Source organism: Podarcis erhardii (assembly GCF_964252035.2).
Source record: "Podarcis erhardii genome assembly, chromosome: 1".
In the NCBI taxonomy this organism is placed as follows: domain Eukaryota; kingdom Metazoa; phylum Chordata; class Lepidosauria; order Squamata; family Lacertidae; genus Podarcis; species Podarcis erhardii.
Window position 1 is genome coordinate 40,855,808 of NC_138497.1, and position 19,020 is coordinate 40,874,827.

At 41.8% G+C, this 19,020-nt stretch overlaps 1 long non-coding RNA gene across 1 annotated transcript in view; it reads left to right on the forward strand.

Moving 5' to 3' along the window:
- Nucleotides 1–10,519: 10,519 nt before the first annotated feature.
- The window catches only part of LOC309345265, a 332,679-nt gene continuing 324,178 nt past the window's right edge, over nt 10,520–19,020 (forward strand). Inside the window, exon 1 of the long non-coding RNA XR_014158147.1 lies at nt 10,520–10,732. This is a non-coding gene — a long non-coding RNA (uncharacterized lncRNA). The remainder of the gene's footprint in view (nt 10,733–19,020) is intronic.

A 19,020-nucleotide genomic window follows, 5' to 3' on the forward strand; every position in this document is an offset into this window, starting at 1 on the left:
TTTTCATTTCTTTTTCTGTGATGGAACTCCTATTTGGGGACTTCCCTGGCTTTTTTCTGGCCCACATAGGACCAGTCTGGATAGTTGGCCTTGGTGAAGATTTGACGTTGTCATCCCCCAAAAGTTTTTGATTTGAGTTTCTACTGAAATGAGGCTGCATTTTAATGATGTATTTTAATCTTGTTTTTAAGTTGTATTTTAATAAATTGTTTTTATACCTGGTGTTAGCCGCCCTGAGCCCGGTCTTGGCTGGGGAGGGTGGGGTATTAATAAAATTATTATTATAAATAAAATACTGTACTGTATAAATACTGTACGGGGTATACATAAAATTATTTATTAATAAAGCAAAAGCACAAACACACCAATAACCCCTATCCCTCAAACACATTTCAAAGGCCATAGAATGTTAATCAGCCAAAGGCTAGTTTGCTCTGGGGCTAGTTACTGCCTCTTAGCCTCACAGAGTTCTTGTGAGGTTAAAATGGATGGAGGAACCATGTACGTCATCTTGAGCTCCTTGCACGAAAGGTGGGATATAAATGTGATAATAAATATTTGGCCATGCTGGCTTATGGACTAAGAGGAACAGGTAGCATGGCGGGCAAACATGATAAGTAAATGAGTACTGTACATTTATGGCCTCCATGAGGCATCAGGATGGACTCTCAGCAAATAAAACCACTGGATCTGAAAGCCTACTGACATAATCCAGCTCAAGTTACACCATTTTAAATTCAAGTGGTTTGATTGCACTGGAGGAAATGTAAGTACGTACTTAAGACTTCCACTGAAATCAATGTGGCTTTACAATGTTTACTTTTGAATGAATCATGCCCTATAGTTCCACTGCATTATTCAAATAGGAGGTTTAAAACAAGTGTTCTCTTTCACTGTAGGAGGATATGATAGCTTGTGGACAATAGTCGTGTCCCTGATTATGAAATTGCCGCATCTGATCTACATAAAGGCTGGTACAGCTCCCACCCAGTGTTGTAGCTCTTTATGGAATGTTATTACTGTGATTTAGAAACATTTCAAACATCTTTAGCACTGCTGTAATTTTCTCTCTCCAAAAAGCCATAGATTAAAGACGGATCAATGAGACAGTGAATGGGGGCACTTTTCCAGGTCCGATTACATTTTCAGGAGGGTATCGTATTTAATTATCTTGCAGCAATTATGCTTTCCTCTTTGTTTAATGCTCCCATGAATGTAAGGTCCATGTCCGGAACTCACACAAGTGTCCTTCATGACTAATGGGCTAAATTAAAGACCCAGTGATGAGTTTCAGCATGTTTTGAATCCATTCCAAGAGAGTATCTATATTTTAGTAGGTGATAGCAGCCGACATAATCCTTGTCATTGATTTTACAGGTTGAGTTTGTATCATAATATATTGACACCATACTTTATTCAAGACTTGCTTCGGGGTGTAGCTGCATTCAGCATTGAATAACAGGCTAATAAAAACGGTAGTAGAAAGAGCTTTATGACCCTCCATTGACTTGTGTTTTACATCATATTATCTTATTGCTGACATCTGAATTAAAGGTTAACAAACACTATTTAATGGGTTGTCTGGAAGAACATACACCACATGAACATACATTACCTAGCAATGCCTATCAGATATTGTACTGTACATGCATTGGCGATGGCGAGAATTGCCCCTGATTGACTCTGTTTTTTAAGGCGCATAAAATGTTACATTCCATCGGAAAAGGCATAACGAAATGTATCTCTCCCGTTAAATCAGTCTATCATCATTTTAACGGTATCATTAACTTTGACAGTGTCTCACAGAGGTTTTGTGTGCCTTTCAAAATTAGCAACACATACAGTTATGCAAAAGCTAACCAATGCAAATGATGGGAAAGAAGTGCAGAAAGTCGGCATCTTTCAGATATGTAAATCACAAAAGGGTACTTACTGGGGGATAAATTAGACCACTATGAAAAGCAAGCTAAATAAATAAATAAAAGAATGTGGGTGGGGAGAAAAAAGAATTAAAATATTTGCTCTGCAAAAAGAAAAAAAAAGTTCAGTGATAAAAATGTACTAATCTTATAAAAATATAAATTATTTCTCTCTCTCTTTCTCTCTGGTAATTATCAGGAAATATGGTTTATCATACTATAAAAAGCACTGACCCTATAAAAATATACTAAAATATTTCACTGTCTATAGTAATTATCAGGAAATATGTTTCACAATTGAACAAAACGTACTAACCCTATTAAAAATACACTAAATTCTGATTATATCTGTAGCACACACACACATATTTAAAAATACAATAAATTTGGCTAAGGAGCGAAAACTTTTGAAAATACAACTTCTGTGTTCAAAGTGCCTGAAGTTACTTTTATCCCCCCCCCCAAAAAAAACACACAACAGCAATGGGAGAACAGCTATGAAATGCTCTGCTCTGCAGTAAATAGGGGGTTTTAACTTTGGATGATATGCAAAAGAGCCAATAAATTTGAAATGGCATTATTTATTATTTTCTTCTTCAATTTAATGTTAGCTTATCATTCTGAAGGAGTATTAGCTTTGTTAAAAGAGGACTCTTTTTTAAAACAACATTTGCTTAATTCACTCTCCTTTTAAATCAGATTTCAAAATATATAAATCATCAACTCGGTACCCTCTAGATGCTCTGGACTAGAACTCTCATTGGCCACAGTCACCATGGGGCTAATGGGAACTGGGGATGATAGGAACTGTACCCCAAAGTGCCTGGAGAGCCCCAGGCTGGGGAAGACCAATGCCAAGCAAGCAACAAATTTTTGTTGCAAACCAAATGACAATTATAACCTTTTGATTGTTTTCTACCAAAATGGAAAACATGCAGTAGGGGGTACATTCAAAACACATTTAAAAAGCTCTGGGTGGCACGTTCTGTGTGCTTCTGTGTAAAACTGACCAATTTGGAAAAGCACACTTTCTGCCTCTCATATGTGAAGGTTAAGTGATATCAACTTCCGGCAACCTGATCAGGTAGTTGACACAGGAAAAATATAGCATTCCCACTTTAGCTTTTATTTCCTTATTATGCTCTCTGCTTACTAGTCCCATGCCATTATTTCCACCATGCAAAAAGAAATTGCCTGAAAAAGGGAGGTCAGTCTGAGAAATTTGAGTAAATTTTCTTGCTCCCCTCTTAAAATCTTTATGAGATGGCCACGTGGTGTCTATTTTTGCTGTTAAAATACTGTTGTTTGATGCATTCCCCACCCCCCTCAAACCAGCTTCAATTCAACTAGAAATCTGAATGTGGATTAAGCGTTAAAGTGATCATTTGAGGCCATTGTGAAAGCACAGATGAGTGTGCATACATGGGATAACAGATTCACGAATAAGAGTCGCAGGGGCAGGAAAACCAAAAAGTCATGTGTGTCAGCTGAAAACATTACCATCCCATTTGATGTGAAAAACGTGATACAAATGCAGCTTGAAATGCATTGTGAGGTAAATGACCTCGCTGTGTTTTAAGCTGCTGATGTGAGCGTACCTTCAGATTGTACCTTCAGATACTGTAGGAGAAGATGCCCACAGTGCTTATACAGTGGTGCCCCGCAAGACGAATGCCTCGCAAGACGAAAAACCCGCTAGATGAAAGGGTTTTCCATTTTTCAAGGCGCTTCGCAAGACGAATTTCCCTATGGGCTTGCTTCGCAAGACGAAAACGTCTTGCGAGTCTTGCGAGTTTTTTCCCTCCCCCCCTTTTTCTAAGCCGCTAAGCCGCTAAGAGCCGCTTAGCCGCTAAGCTGCTAATAGCCGCTAAGCCACTAATAGCGCTAATCCGCTAAGCCGCTAATAGGGATGCTTCGCAAGACGAAAAAACCACTAGACGAAGAGACTCGCGGAACGGATTATTTTCGTCTTGCGAGGCACCACTGTACATTATTTTGCCAAAGAATGAACCAAAAATGTCCCTCATCATCAACTAATGCATCCTTGTCCCAGCAGCAATATATTATAAAGGGAGCGGAATTGTCTTCCCAACCCCTGTTCCAAGGGAAGGCATGAGCCTCCCTCCATGGCCTATTTAATCTGAGGATTCAAGTTAGCACTCCAGAGGAGATGAGCCATAGGTAGAGCATCCTGTTTGCATGTAGAAGGTCCCAGGTTCATCCCCCAGGATCTCCAGGTAGTGCTTAGACATACAAGCATCTGAAAACCCTGGAGAGCAGCTGTTGGTCAGTGTAGATCAGGGGTCAGCAAACTTTTTCAGCAGGAGGCCGGTCCACTGTCCCTCAGACCTTGTGGGGGGCCGGACTATATTTTGAAATTAAAAAATGAACGAATTCCTATGTCCCACAAATAACCCAGAGATGCATTTTTAAATAAAAGGGCATGTTCTACTCATGTAAAAACACGCTGATTCCTGGACTGTCTGAGGGCCGGATTTAGAAGGCGATTGGGCTGGATCCGGCCCCCAGGCCTTAGTTTGCCTACCCATGGTGTAGATGGACCTGATTCATACAGAGATCCTTATACTAATTGAGTATAAGGCAGTTTCCTATATTCATGGTTGCTGGAGGGAGATTCTGTGGCTCCATACGGGAGAAATCCCTTACCCAAGATATTTTAGGAATAGGCCGCATTGCTAATCCTGTGAACAGAGACAGCCTCAGTTGCATACTCCCATTGTACCATAAAATCTTTGTGGAGTCCATTGCCCTTGGCCAAACAGCAAGCACATTTCTGCTAGGCTATTGACTGGACTTACGTATGGCTATACTTATGGCTATTGAAAAAGTAATCATTTTGTCGAATGCCATGCAAGCATGTAAAATGGCAGTGACAACAAAATATATGGAGATAAATTATGTTTTTATTTTTATTATCATGTGTTATTATTCAATTCATCATATGTAGATAGCCCCATAAAGAAGCACGTATATCTTCCCTTTCCTTGCCAGCTATCTGACGTCAGCTGTAATGCAGTGCTCTGTTGAGGATTTGGCAACACAATCAATACTTAAGTAATTTATGATCAGCTTCAAATAATCATATCCTATTGATTGACGTGCCAAATGCTTGGCAGCTTAAGAAATTATGGGTCATGCAAATTGCTAGCTTCCCACAAGTTCAATTAAGAATCTTTATGCTGATGTAATTAAAACAGCAGTGGCATCTAAAATTTATCAAACAAATGATAGACCGAGGAAGATAGGCTACTAAAGTGGTAAAGAGAACTTTATGAATACAAATTGTAAGCATTTATCCTCAATCCATTACCGAACTGGGAAAAACATAAATGTACTTGATAATTCTATTTTCTTATTTCCCATAAGAGCTGAATATTTTTAATTCATCGATTCTGACTTGTCAGATACAACTGATTCAAGTATTGCCTGTAAACAGGTTCAGACCAGATCCAAGCTACCAAGTCACAGTGCAATGAACACTCCATTCACTTCAATAAGTCTTGTAGACACTGATGATGCTACTGAATTAAGTAGAGCAGCCATGATTTATGGCAGTGAACCATGTCTGATAACTGAAAAGCAACAATTTTCTTTAAAAGGTCTAGGGAAATGTGTTTAAAAATCCCAAACATGGTGCCAAGCATAGATAGAATGTGCCCTGCACTTACCAGTATGTAACACGGCGTACTGGAAACCTTAGACAGCAAAATCAACAAGTTCTATAAATAAAGGTTCTCTCTCTCTAAAAAGCAGGGTATCAATATATTAAATAAACATTACGTCTCTGGAAAGTGACGAAAGGACAAGCCTGAATATTCTCATTTTCACATCAACTAGGACTTAGCCTTCTGATAGAACTGGGCTGGAGGATAGAATGAATGGGAGATTTGGCAATGATATAAATGAGTAAAGGATTGGACTCTTTGTAAGGTGGAAAATGCACAGATTTAAAGATGATGGATCATAATGTTTTTCATGTTTAAAAATGAAGCTGAAACGTAAAGCTACTTTAACTCAGAAAATCCCTTTAAAAGATGCAGCGAGAACAGATGCGCACATGGAGTTGCCATGTTAATTTCAGCGGAGATGCATGCTCCATTTGCAAAGGTGGAACTTAATTTCATGTTTCATCTGCTATGGAGAGTCAGATACAGTAGCTATGTTTATGCAGATGGTGATTTTGATGAATCTGCCAAAGTTTCGAAAAAGGAAGAAAGAAAGAAAAAACAGCAATTACATTCTTTTAATGACTCTTAAACAGGTTGGCTGGTCTTTAATTTTATAGCGTTTAGTGAATGCTAGGAAGTCAAACATAGCCTTAAAACCTTCATTATAACAAAAAAAAAGGGGGGGAATTATCATCAACTTATAAAGGCTGGTTATTCAAAAGTCCTGTAAGGATATCATTAGGACACAGTGCATTTCAAACAGATGCGGAAATATTTTATCATTGCATTTTATTAGTTTAGCCTTCCTTGTGGGCAAAGTTCTCAGTGAATGTAGCATAAAAAGAACTCAATAAGGCCCCTGAACTCAGTTGGTGAGAGTGGAGCAGGCCTCTGCTCATTAGGCCCTACTGCATTTGTATACCCTCCAACATTTCTCCGATGCATTTGTATACCCTCCAACATTTCTCCTATGAAAATAGAGAAGTCCAAAGGAAAAGCACCATGATCACTGCAGATGGTGACAGCAGTCACAAAATTAAAAGACCCTTGCTTCTTGGGAGAAAAGCAATGACCAACCTAGACAGCACCTTAAAAAGTAGAGACATCACCTTGCCAACAAAGGCCCGTATTGTTAAAGCTATGGTTTTCCCAGTAGTGATGTATGGAAGTGAGAGCTGGACCATAAAAAAGGCTGATCGCCGAATAATTGATGCTTTTGAATTATGGTGCTGGAAGAGACTCTTGAGAGTCCCATGGACTGCAAGAAGATCACACCTATCCATTCTTAAGCCCTGAGTGCTCATTGGATGGACAGATCCTGAAGCTGAGGCTCCAATACTTTGGCCACCTCATGAGAAGAGAAGACTCCCTGGAAAAGACCCTGATGTTGGGAAAGATGGAGGGCACAAGGAGAAGGGGATGACAGTACGAGATGGTTGGACAGTGTTCTCGAAGCTACCAGCATGAGTATGACCAAACCGCGGGAGGCAGTGGAAGACAGGAGTGCCTGGTGTGCTCTGGTTCATGGGGTCACGAAGAGTCGGACACAACTAAACAACTAAACAACAACAACAAAGGAAAAGCAGGACATTCTGGGATCAGATCAGAATCTGGGACGGCTTCTGTAAATCTGGGACTGTCCCTGGAAAATAGGGGCACTTGGAGAGTCTGCTTTATACCGCTGACTTCATACTACCCACCAGTTTTGGAGGATTCTGACATTTCAAGGGTAGGGTGAAAACTCCCCTATTCCGAGACTGGCTTAATCTTGGGTGGGAGGGAAATCCCAGGATGTTTGAGTGGAGGAAGGTGTGTGCTTATATTTAAATACCAGGTAACCAAGGCCTTTTCCTGTTCCTTTATTTATACAGATACTACCTTCAGCAGCCCAGCAACAGTGCATTCTAATTAGGCACAAACACCGTTCCTAGGGACATCTTTAGGGCAAGGATGCCTGCCTCACTGATCAACAGGACAAGGGCAATACACATAGGAACAAAGGTAACGTGGGTGGTGCTGTGGTCTAAACCACTGAGCCTCTTGGGCTTGCCAATCAGAAGGCTGGCAGTTCGAATCCCCACAACAGAGTTCCCATTGCTCTGTCCCTGCTCCTGCCAACCTAGCAGTTCGAAAGCACATCAGTGCAAGTAGATAAATAGGTACCACTGCGGCAGGAAGGTAAACAGAGTTTCTGTGCACTCTGGTTTCCGTCACGGCGTTCCGTTGTGCCAGAAGCGGTTTAGTCATGCTGGTCACATGACCCGAAAAGAGCTTTGTGGACAAACGCTGGCTCCCTCGGCCTGAAAGCGAAATGAGCACCACACAGTATAGTCGCCTCTGACTGGCCTTAACTGTGCATGGAGGCGCAGGTCAATTCTGTGTCCACGGCAGCTGTTTATCAGCTCCATCTGGTACGCAGGCTGAGACCCTACCTCCCCACAGACTGTCTCGCCAGAGTGGTGCATGCTCTAGTTATCTCTCACTTGGACTACTGCAATGCGCTCTGCGTGGGGCTACCTTTGAAGGTGACCAGGAAACAACAACTAATCCAGAATGCAGCAGCTAGATTGGTGACTGGGAGCGGCCACCACCGACACCTTATAACACCAGTCTTGAAAGACCTACAGTGGCTACCAGTACGTTTCCGAGAACAATTCAAAGTGTTGGTGCTGACCTTTAAAGCCCTAAATGGTCTCGGTCCAGTGTACCTGAAGGAGCGTCTCCACCCCCATCGTTCTGCCCAGACACTAAGATCCAATGCCGAGGGCCTTCTGGCAGCTGTGAGAAGCCAAGTTACAGGGAACCAGGCTGAGGGCCTTCTTGGTAGTGGCACCTCCCTGCGGAATGCCCTCCCACCAGATGTCAAAGAGAAAAACAACGTCTAGACTTTTAGAAGACATCTGAAGGCAGCCCTGTTTAGGGGAGCTTTTAATGCTTAATAGACTATTGTATTTTAATATTCTGTTGGAAGCTGCCCAGAGTGGCTGGGGAAACCCAGCCAGATGGGCAGGGGTATAAATAATAAATTGTTGTTGTTGTTGTTGTTGTTGTTACTACTACTACATAGGAACACAAGAAAAGTTTGCTGAATCAGGCCAATGGCCCATCTAGTCCAGCATCCAGTTCTGAAAATGACCTACCAGATGACTGTGGGAAGCCCATAAGCAGGCTATGTGCCTAAGCACTCATTTGCCTCTCATAGCACTTTTCAATTAGCAATAATCACACGTTGGATTAACCTCATTGGTTACGGAACGGCCGATGTGCAATTGTTGTGGTTCTGCTTGATAGTAAGAATAAAGGTGACAGGATCAGGCTGCAGCTGCTTCATGTCAAAGACATATTGCCAGCAATGTATTTTTATTCTGACATCATTGCTGCTCACAGGGCACATCTGTTAAGTCATCAGCCTCACCTTTCAGTTTCCCAGATTTGTGGAGCTTGAGCCAATATGACTAAACGCTGATCTTAAATCATTGCTTTTTAATCACTGAATTTCCCCAGTTTTTGAAAAGAAAATGTATCCACATGATCAAGGTCTGCTAAACGTGGAAGTACTTGCTCTGCGACTATTAATTGTGGAAGATAATCAGAATTCACACTCTCAGCTCCACCTCACTGCAACCTGTTGTGAAGGTTACAGCAGACTGAAATGCAATTTGTGATGTTATAGCATGAAACTGAATAAAATTTGGTCTAGAGCCTAACAATAAGGTTTATTGTAAACTGCTAAACCAGTTTAAAAGTAAAATAGAGAAGGCATACTAGCAAAGACAAATCTGATTTGGATATGAAAGCCGCCTCTGAAACCTAGGAGATAGGCCCAATAAGTGAAGGAGGTATGCTGCTCTCAAGATCACTAATCTTAGAATTGGTTAAAAAGATTAGTCTCTCATGCTACTAGTTAGTGCTCAGTATCTTTACAAATAGGTAAAGGTCTGGCACAGAACTGATACAATGGACTCTGCTATACAGCTACAAATTGTGTTTTAATTGCAATATACAATGTGACAAAAGATGGCGATGGTGAGCCTTATGGAAAATTCAATGCATTTTTAAAAAACGCTTTCAGAAGGGTTTTTATATGTGTGTCAATTCCACCAATATTGCTACAGTATTTGCAGCTTATGGAATGATGAGGCAATGGCACATATAATTCCCTGTATAAATAGGAGTTAATAAATAGATATGGCCATCAGTGTTCAGAAATGCTTGCTTCTGACTTTTACCTAAGAACATAAGAATCTAATATTAGCCTGCTGGATCAGGCCAATGGCCCATTTAGTCCAGCACCCGGTTCTCATCATATTGACCAACCATATGACTGTGGGAAGCCTCTTGATCAGCAAACTCCCTGCCTATAGGATGTGGCATGGCTAGAACAGCTTCGGCAGATGACGTCAGTGAACAGGAAGCTCAGTACGGAAGAAGGTATTTGCCTAGCCCCGAGTCATTTGGGGCTTTATAAGTAAGAATGAAAACGTTACCCCTGGTAGCATATAGACCAGGGGTCAGCAACATTTTTCAGCCGTGGGCCGGTCCACCGTCCCTCAAACCATATTTTGAAAAAAACATATGAATGGATTCCTATGACCCACAAATAACCCAGAGGTGCATTTTAAATAAAAGCACACATTCTACTCATGTAAAAACACCAGGCAGGTCCCACAAATAACCCAGAGATAAAAAGACACATTCTACTCTTGTAAAAACACGCTGATTCCTGGACTGTCTGCAGGCTGGATTGAGAAGGCGATTGGGCCGCATCCGGCCCCCGGGCCTTAGGTTGCCTACCCCTGATATAGACAGCCAGTGCAGTGTTTTTAAGAACGTGGGCATGGTAGGATGTCCAACTCAGCAAATTTGCTGCTATATTCTGCAATACAGTCAAACCTCGGTTCCCAAATGCCTCTGTTTTGGAACGTTTCAGCTTCTGAACGCCAAAAACCTGGAAGTAACTGCTCTGGTTTTCAAACGATTTTTGGAAGCCAAACGTGCTACGCGGCTTCCGTTTTGAGTTTCCCTATTGTATTGAGGCTTCTGCTTTCAGTTTTCGGTTGTTGAACATTTCAGAAGTCGAACGGTCTTCTGGAACGGATTACGCTCGACAACCGAGGTTTGACTGTAGCTGCAACTTCTGGGCCAGCCGTAAGAGCCGCCTCACACAGAATGCATTAGACATAGAATGTCCAGTCTTGAGGTGACAAGTGCATGAATCACAGTAGCAAAGCTATTACTGTCCAGGATTGGTCTTGCTGGCCATTTGGTCTGCTGGCCTTTTGTCTATATATAGAAGGGTCTGTTTTATTAAAAGTTTATGTTTTGTTTTGTTTTAACCAGCGGGGATAATAATAGCAAGGGCAATATCTTCTGCTCATGGACAATTTAATGTTGCCCCATCTTCCATTTCCCATGCCTCTCATTTAGAAATAGTTACAAAGGTTTACATTGACTCTACCACCTAAGGTGACATGTGGAGGGGGGTGGAATCACCCCCAGCTGATGAGGAGATGATAGCAAGTCCCACTTTCTCAAATGCCATGTTGTTGCTTAAGCTCCAGTGACAGTGACTGAAACTGGTGGATTGCCTTCTGGGAATATCTTTCACTGGACAACATGACAAGTTGAATTACAGCTGTATAACAAATTCTACATAGTACAACAGCATTTAGAAAATTGTTTTTGTCAGCTAAAAGTTATTGATTGAAGTAAAACTGTATTTAAAGGCTGCAGTGAGGAGAAGTAAAATGAGCACATAGGAGAGAACTTCTCGAGCAGGCATAACATTGCTTGCTATTTTTGCTGCAGCAATTACTGCTGAGGAAGCAAGCCATTCCATAGACCCCGTGGTGATGTGCCTCTTCAGTGCTTGAAACAGCTGCAGAGAGGGGTGGGGTGGGAAGGGCAGTTCCAGCTCATGTGGCCGGCTCACTCTTGCTGTGTGCTTAATAAAAAAACCAAAAGCACCTATCTGGACTGCACTGTGGCAAAAAAAGCAAGTATACCTACTAAAGACTTAGGAATTGGGTTCATAAAGAAAAATATCAGCTTGAATTCCGTAACAAGAAACTTTAAAGTTGATGAACTTTTCCTTGAAATCCCAGTTAGTAATATCAGAGTACTTGAAAAAAAATTGGACAAAAAGCCTGCACTGAAATCTCTCAATAAGCCAAAATAGCTGAGTGTGCCCTGCTAATTTAGAAGATCGCTAATCAATTTAAAGCTAACGCAGAAATCAGGTTTTATGAAGAGGGCCAGTTGATATCATTAAAGCAAAATGGTGTATTTTAGAGTTCTACTAGCAGTAGTAAATGTCAGTCTGTTGCACAGATACAATATCTTTTTCAAACACCCAGGGCAGTACTCGCATGAAAACCCAGCACAAACGCAAAACGAAGACATGTTCCTTAAGCACAGCCAAGGGATTGTATTAAACACCATAAATAATGCAGGCACGAGAGGTTTAAAGCTACTGAGCAACTGCTTGACAAGAAAGGCATGGTAGGACTTCAGATTTACTAGCACCTTTTAATTTGTAATGTGAAGATCAACAAAAAAGGGGGGGAAATATATAAAGAAAGCACTCATGTTGATGGCTGAGCAGGAAATGATGCAAATACCTCTTTAAGGAAGAAAAGCTACAATCCTTAGGACACCTACACTGAAAATCTATGCATGCCTACCCAGACCTAAGCCATGTTGAGTTATATTGAGTTTATTCCCAAGAAAGTGGATAGGATTTCAGCCTTAACAGAAAAGTAACTCCAGCTGAACACAAGAAGACATATTTCTGGCTAAAGATATTTCAGATTACGGTAAAGATACATTGAAATCCAAATACGGCATGAGCTTTTAGCAACTGTGAAAATTCAGACTTTCCCCCTACATATGTTTAGCTATTTTTCATTAATTGCATGTCAAGGTCAAAAATCTCCATTAAGGTTGGGAAAAGGCAAGGAAATGTAAAAATTACAAAACCTTTGCCCCCAGTGATGTTTCATATGTGCAATATGAGAGAGTAAACAGGACAAGAGGTCTGTGTTGCTGGTACTACAAACCACTAATTTATTGATAGGCACCATTTTTAAATTCACAAACTGTTACATGAAATCATTATTTATACAAAAGCAAACAAACGTGCCCCTCTTCCCAGTATTAACTGCATGGTAATAGTTAAGTATGGCTAAACTATTTTTTGTATTTTTATTTTTCTCCTGATGTTAGGGGAAAATCTCTTAATTTTGAAGAGGTGCTAAAGAAAGGAGGGGAAGGAACAGGATGTTTTTATTACTGTTTTTACAAAATGAAAATGGCATTGTATTGCCCTGCCTTCATATAGCTGCATATGTGCTGGTCCTGTTTGTTGATGCTCTCAATATGTGGGCATTTCAGGGAATGGGCCACAGATATCAGGAGCAGGGATGGCTCTGCAATCTCCTTCACATGTTGAGGATACACATGGAGGGTGGGGTTCTGAAGAATCCTACTATTTGGTTCCAGTTGTGCCTTTTGGAAAGATGTTGGGAGGATGCCATTTTAAAATGTGGCAAGCGGGCGTGGTGACCAAAGAGAGTTCTTCAGGTTTTAGACCTTTCCCAAATGTCTCTAAATGTGAAATGTTGGGGTAATCTGAGAAGTATGGCCTGGCAAGTAATCTGGAAAATATGAAAGGATAAAGCCTTGTTATATACTAGCAGTTACAGCATAGGCAAAGATTCTTTTGGAAAAAGGAATCCTGTATTTTGTTGAATTCTTTCAAGGCATAGAGTCTTGGGAACAGAGCTACTGGAAAGGTACACCAATGCCATCTCTTCTGTGAGCTGTCCATGGTTGTAATGTCTATGACAGATCTATTTCTCAGCCCAGGCCAGAATTCCAGAATTCTCTGGCCTAAGCATAAACTATTCCACCTCAAGACTTACAGAGAATTCCAGAAGAAAAAACAGCAGTCTGCTTGTAACTGTGAGCAAGGGAAGTACTCTAAAATAAATCTCTTAATATAACAACCATACTATCAGTCCATATTCTGAGTTTTAAGAGTCCCTGACCAAGGTATTCAATGCATGGAATCCTTTACTGTGTAGATCATCTTGTCCTCTACAGACTGATGTGTGTGTATGGGGTCTTTCTGTCTTTCTTCATTGCATCCACAAAAGGTACTGGGCCTCAAGCCTGCATAGAAATCTTACTCCTTAACCTGAAAGCTCGGCTCCCAGAAGTGTAAAAAGGTAAAGGGAACCCTGACCATTAGGTCCAGTCGTGGCCGACTCTGGGGTTGCGGCGCTCATCTCGCTTTATTGGCTGAGGGAGCCGGCGTACAGCTTCTGGGTCATGTGGCCAGCATGACTAAGCCGCTTCTGGCGAACCAGAGCAGTGCACGGAAACGCCGTTTACCTTCCCGCCGGAGTGGTACCTATTTATCTACTTGCACTTCGTGATTTTGAACTGCTAGGTTGGCAGGAGCAGGGACCGAGCAACGGGAGCTCACCCCGCCATGGGGATTCGAACCGCCAACCTTCTGATTGGCAAGCCCTAGGCTCTGTTGTTTAACCCACAGCGCCACCCGTGTCCCTCCCAGAAGTGTAGAGGCTGATTAAATATATTTAGCTGGGGAGGAAATGCACTCTTTATGTGCTCAGAGACAGATTATTATTTCACCACGTCCCAGACATTGAAAATGGACCCCTAAATAATCTCAAAGAGTCCAGAACTGAGAAGTCCTGAGAAGCTCAAATTAAGCCATGTCCACACAATTCCTTTCTGTGCTTTCTGAAGCCGCTCAGCTATTCACGAAGTCTGATGCTGCATCGTGTGGCTGACATCTCTTGCTGCCTATTTTATTTGTTCCTATCAGGAAGAAATGTATTTAGCTGCATATTGTATTGCCAGGTTTTTCTGTTTTTAACAACATGCTAATATCAGGATATCAGTATAAATACACATGCAATTGTCAGTTAATATTATGGTATGATTTTCACAGTGCCTGAGGCAACGGATCAGTATTGTCAGAAGGGGGGGGGGAAATAATGTGTGTGCGGGGGGGGGGATAATGCAGAGAGAGAGAGAGAGAGAGAGAGAGAGAGGGAGAGAGAGACGCATTTCCACATTCCTTCACCAAGAGCCCCATGACTTAGAACAGGCTCATTATCAACACGTGGTTCTGTACAATTCAATATGAATAATCTACATGCTGTATATCTGTGCAGCACCATATGTTGTGCATATGTAGTTGTGAAGAAACTGTGCGATGCCAAAGGGGACTTGCATTTTAAAGCAAACAAATTAACACTCTGAGTGCTACTAGAGATAGAAGGAAGGGTATGTGATACAGCGTGTCTCAGATTCTGCAAATCGTGTTGTATAATACGGATCAGCCTGAAACACCAAGAGATTGCATGGGCCAACCAGGCCATCTCAGAGGACTGAAGAAGCTGGGCCACTTCCAACGTTTGAGGCCTCAAGCCAAAATGTAACAGTTCTCTGTTACAACATGCACTTGATGATTCAGCACCAGTCAGTAGTAGTGGTTTGTTTACATAGTCAGTTCGTCTGAAAGGACATGTTCATCACGGTCTAATCTCATGCCATCAGAACCAGTATTTTTAAATTAATGTTTACGAACATTTTTAACTTGTAATATAACCAAAATCTATACCAGGTTTTTTTTTAAAGACTTTTACCAAATCACATCCCTTATTTGTTTAAATTTGCAACCCTAAGCAAAGTGTCAAATTTTGATCTGATCCACATAATAACGAGTTGCTAGACATATAAAATGCCCCCCCCCAAGTGTCTAAATTTGAAGTCCTCTTTCTGATAGATTCTGCATGGGTCCGCCACTGCACAGCCTATCACTCACCGTAGAATTCCTCTACAGTCTGTGACAGGCTGAAGCCACATACCATACATTAAGCATGAATAGACCACTTCAACTGTCATGGCTTCCCGTCTCCCATAGAATCCTGGGAAACATAGCTTCTTAAGGGTGCTGAGACTGGTTAGGAGACCCTTATTGCAGAGCTACAATTTTCAGAAAGGTTTAACAATCAATCTCTGGGAATTGTAGCTCTCTCAGGAGCCTAGGACAGGACTTTCAAGCAGACTCAGAAGAATGCACAATAGAGCAAGAAGAAATCCATGTTGCCCTCTAAAGAGGTCCTCCCTGTAAGACCATTAGCTCCAGAGTCTAAAATCACCTAACTGTACTACTGGACCTGTTACTTTTGGGGGGGGTGATATATATATAAATGTGCACTTGAACTTTGCTGCACATAAGTGAGTCAGGACCATATGATTTGCTGCATCTTTCCAGTGGGTGCTTCACTGCAGCAAATTTACATGCATGAAGGATCAGCATCAAACACGATGATCTGCATTGGCGAATGATGCAGATTCCTGCGCAGAATTGACTAACTTGAGTGTTGGAATGTCGTCATGTGTGAAGCTACCCTTACAAAGGCAACTGACTCTTGTAAGCATGCTCTGTTGTGAAAAGAATTACCTGGCTGTCAGTCATGTTACTTTAAAATACCTAGGTTGCAAAAGCCATATGTGTCATTATAGATATAGCGGTACTAGCAACATCCTCTTTTGTTAAACAAGGAGGCAATAAGACTAATTAACACTCACTAGGGAACCTGAAATAATGATCCCTCTCTCTTTGGAGAGCCAATTACCCCAAATATTCACATTAGCTACTTAGTGCTTCTTTGAAAGAAATGTCTTGATTTCTTCTTTTCTTTTTAATTTAAAGCATTATATAACATGTACCATCGCATTATAAAATGTTATGTCACATCCTGACAGGATACAGCTAAGGGTATGCTGAATACACTGGGAGCTAAAAATCTGTTGAAATTAATAAGGAACCTAACTTTTCCTGGCAAGGAAAGCTTGGGTGATATCTCTCCAGAGCCTTTGTCATGGGGGAGAAAACACAAGGACTGTCACTATTGCCTCTTACAGAAATGCAGGACAGAGCATCTCTTTTCTGTGGGGAAAACAGATTGACAAAACAACCAGCACTTATTCACTTATTCATTCAAGTATACAATGTGTAATTTAATGATCTTTGAGGGACTTTCACCTAAAAGAACTTACCTAGTTCCTCGAAATGGATCTCTTTAATTGTTTACTATCATTTTAGACAGAGCAAAGAGAGAAAATGTGCCTCTCTCCTTCCTTCCTTCCTTCCTTCCTTCCTTCTCTTTCTCTTTCTCTTTCTCTTTCTCTTTCTCTTTCTCTCTTTTGAGAGCAGGAGGCAACACCTCACAACTGAACATGTTTGCTCACACCTTGCATAACAATTACTCAAATATGTATTGATGACTGACGGACTGAATGAATGAATAAATAAAATTATGTAATTCTTATTAAGCTCTTCACGCAATCAAATGACAGTAATTTTGTGCTGTACGATATTGGTTGCTAGCCAAATTTTGATTGAGGCCATTGTTAAGGTGCTGTTTATAAAGAAACACGGCAAAAACATGAGCTTCCCTCTCTCTCTTTTTGCACTTAGCATCTTAACAACAATCCAAACCTAGGCCAATTATTAAGGTTAATTTGAGTCGTGAATGGTTTCTTTTGTCATACATTAGAGAGTGATTGTCAATTATCTGTACAAGGTTTTGGCCATTTTAAATGCTCCCCTCCACAACCATCACAGCATGTGGATCCTTAAGTATCAGGGTTACAATTTTAAAGAAAAAGCCATGTCCCAATATTGCACTGCAACAAATTTCCCAGGGAAACCACAAGTTTCAACAGTTTGCCCTGCACTGTTATTTTCATAGTACTTTATGCCTCCTTCTCAGAGAGGCCCAGACAAGGCTATAGGCTCCATGGAGTTGACAGTGTCTCAGACTCTACAGAGCAAAACAGAAACACCTTCCTATATTTAATATGGGGAAAACAAAAAAGAGTGAACTGGTTAAGCTTACTCTTGTCCCAGGCACACAGTCAGGTGAATCAAGAGGAAGAAGTACCACTACATGGGCCTATGGCAGTGGATTTCAACCTTTTTGAGTCCCCGGCTCCCTTGACCAACCACATTCTTTCTGCGGCTCCCCTGTGGGAGCCACTGACACTGGGGGTTTGTTACAGGACACATGCAAGGGGGATTCCCGTTCTAAGTGCACCAGAAATGGAGAACGGGGGGAGACTAGGAATCTGGGGTGTGACTGGGAGGCAGTGAGGAGGAGGAGGACGCAAGAAAGGGTGGCTACTAGGGAGAGATTGATACAGGAATATAAGGGGCTGCAAGTTAAAACTGCTGGCTCCCCAGAATGTTCCTGAAATATACTCAGAGTCAAGCGTGGATTTCATGCTCTTTATTCAGCTCATAGTAGCGAGGAATAGAAGTTCCCCCGAAATGTCTGCTTTAAATACATTATTTACACAATGGGCCCCACATAATTGGCTAATTCTGGGATTCTCCTGTAGGCCAATCAGGTTGCGGATTCACTTCCACCTGGAGTTGGATTGGGTGGCTCCTGTGGACCAATCAGACTGCTGCATTCTGGATCCTATTGTTCTAGGACCAATCAGACTGCTGCATTCTGAATCCTATTGTTCTAGGACCAATCAGACTGCTGCATTTTGGATCCTCTTCAACTCAGTACATAACAGTTGCTCAGAAAGAAAGAGAGAAAGAGCATGCAGAAAGATATAGGCTGCAGGTTAATGAAATGACAGCCCCCCAGAGTCCCCTGAACATTCCTCAAGTCTCCTCAGGCTGCCTTGGTGCACTGGTTAACAACCAATGGCCTATGGCATACGTTAAGTTCCAGATCAGAGGGGCCATAGGAAGCTTCTTTGCAGAGTCGGGCAATGGTCCATTCGCTTAGTGTTGTCTGCACAGACTGGCAGCAGCTCTCAGGGTTTCAAACAGGGAACATTCCCAGTGCAACCTGGAGGTGCTGGGGGCAGGGGCGAACCTTGGCAATATGGTGCCCTGAATGAGGACAAAATTTGGCACCCCGCCTAAATATATGTTTGCATGCCATCCTCCCTCTCACTTTCCCTTCTGCATGTGCTCTAAAGTGCACCACATCATAATTGTGGCATGTTTTGCACTCAGCACCCTGTGTGGGGGAACTGCCCACATCACCCTAAATCCAACACCGCTGGGGGATTGAACCTGGCAGCTTCTGAATGCAAAGCAGGCCCTCTACCACTGAGCTACAGCCCTAACCCAGAAGAAATTCTACAAAATACAGAAAAATTGCTTAGTTCTTTGACCTCAGAGCCCTATGAATCATTTTAAGTGAGGAATCAGGTGGCAGTGTTACACTGACTGTGACATGGCATAAATAGGACAGATCCATATGATTATGGGGGTCGTGCCTTCCCTGCCAATTTCTTGTTCCTCCACAGGGAGACTTGCTCCATGTCTTGAGAACCTTGGGTCT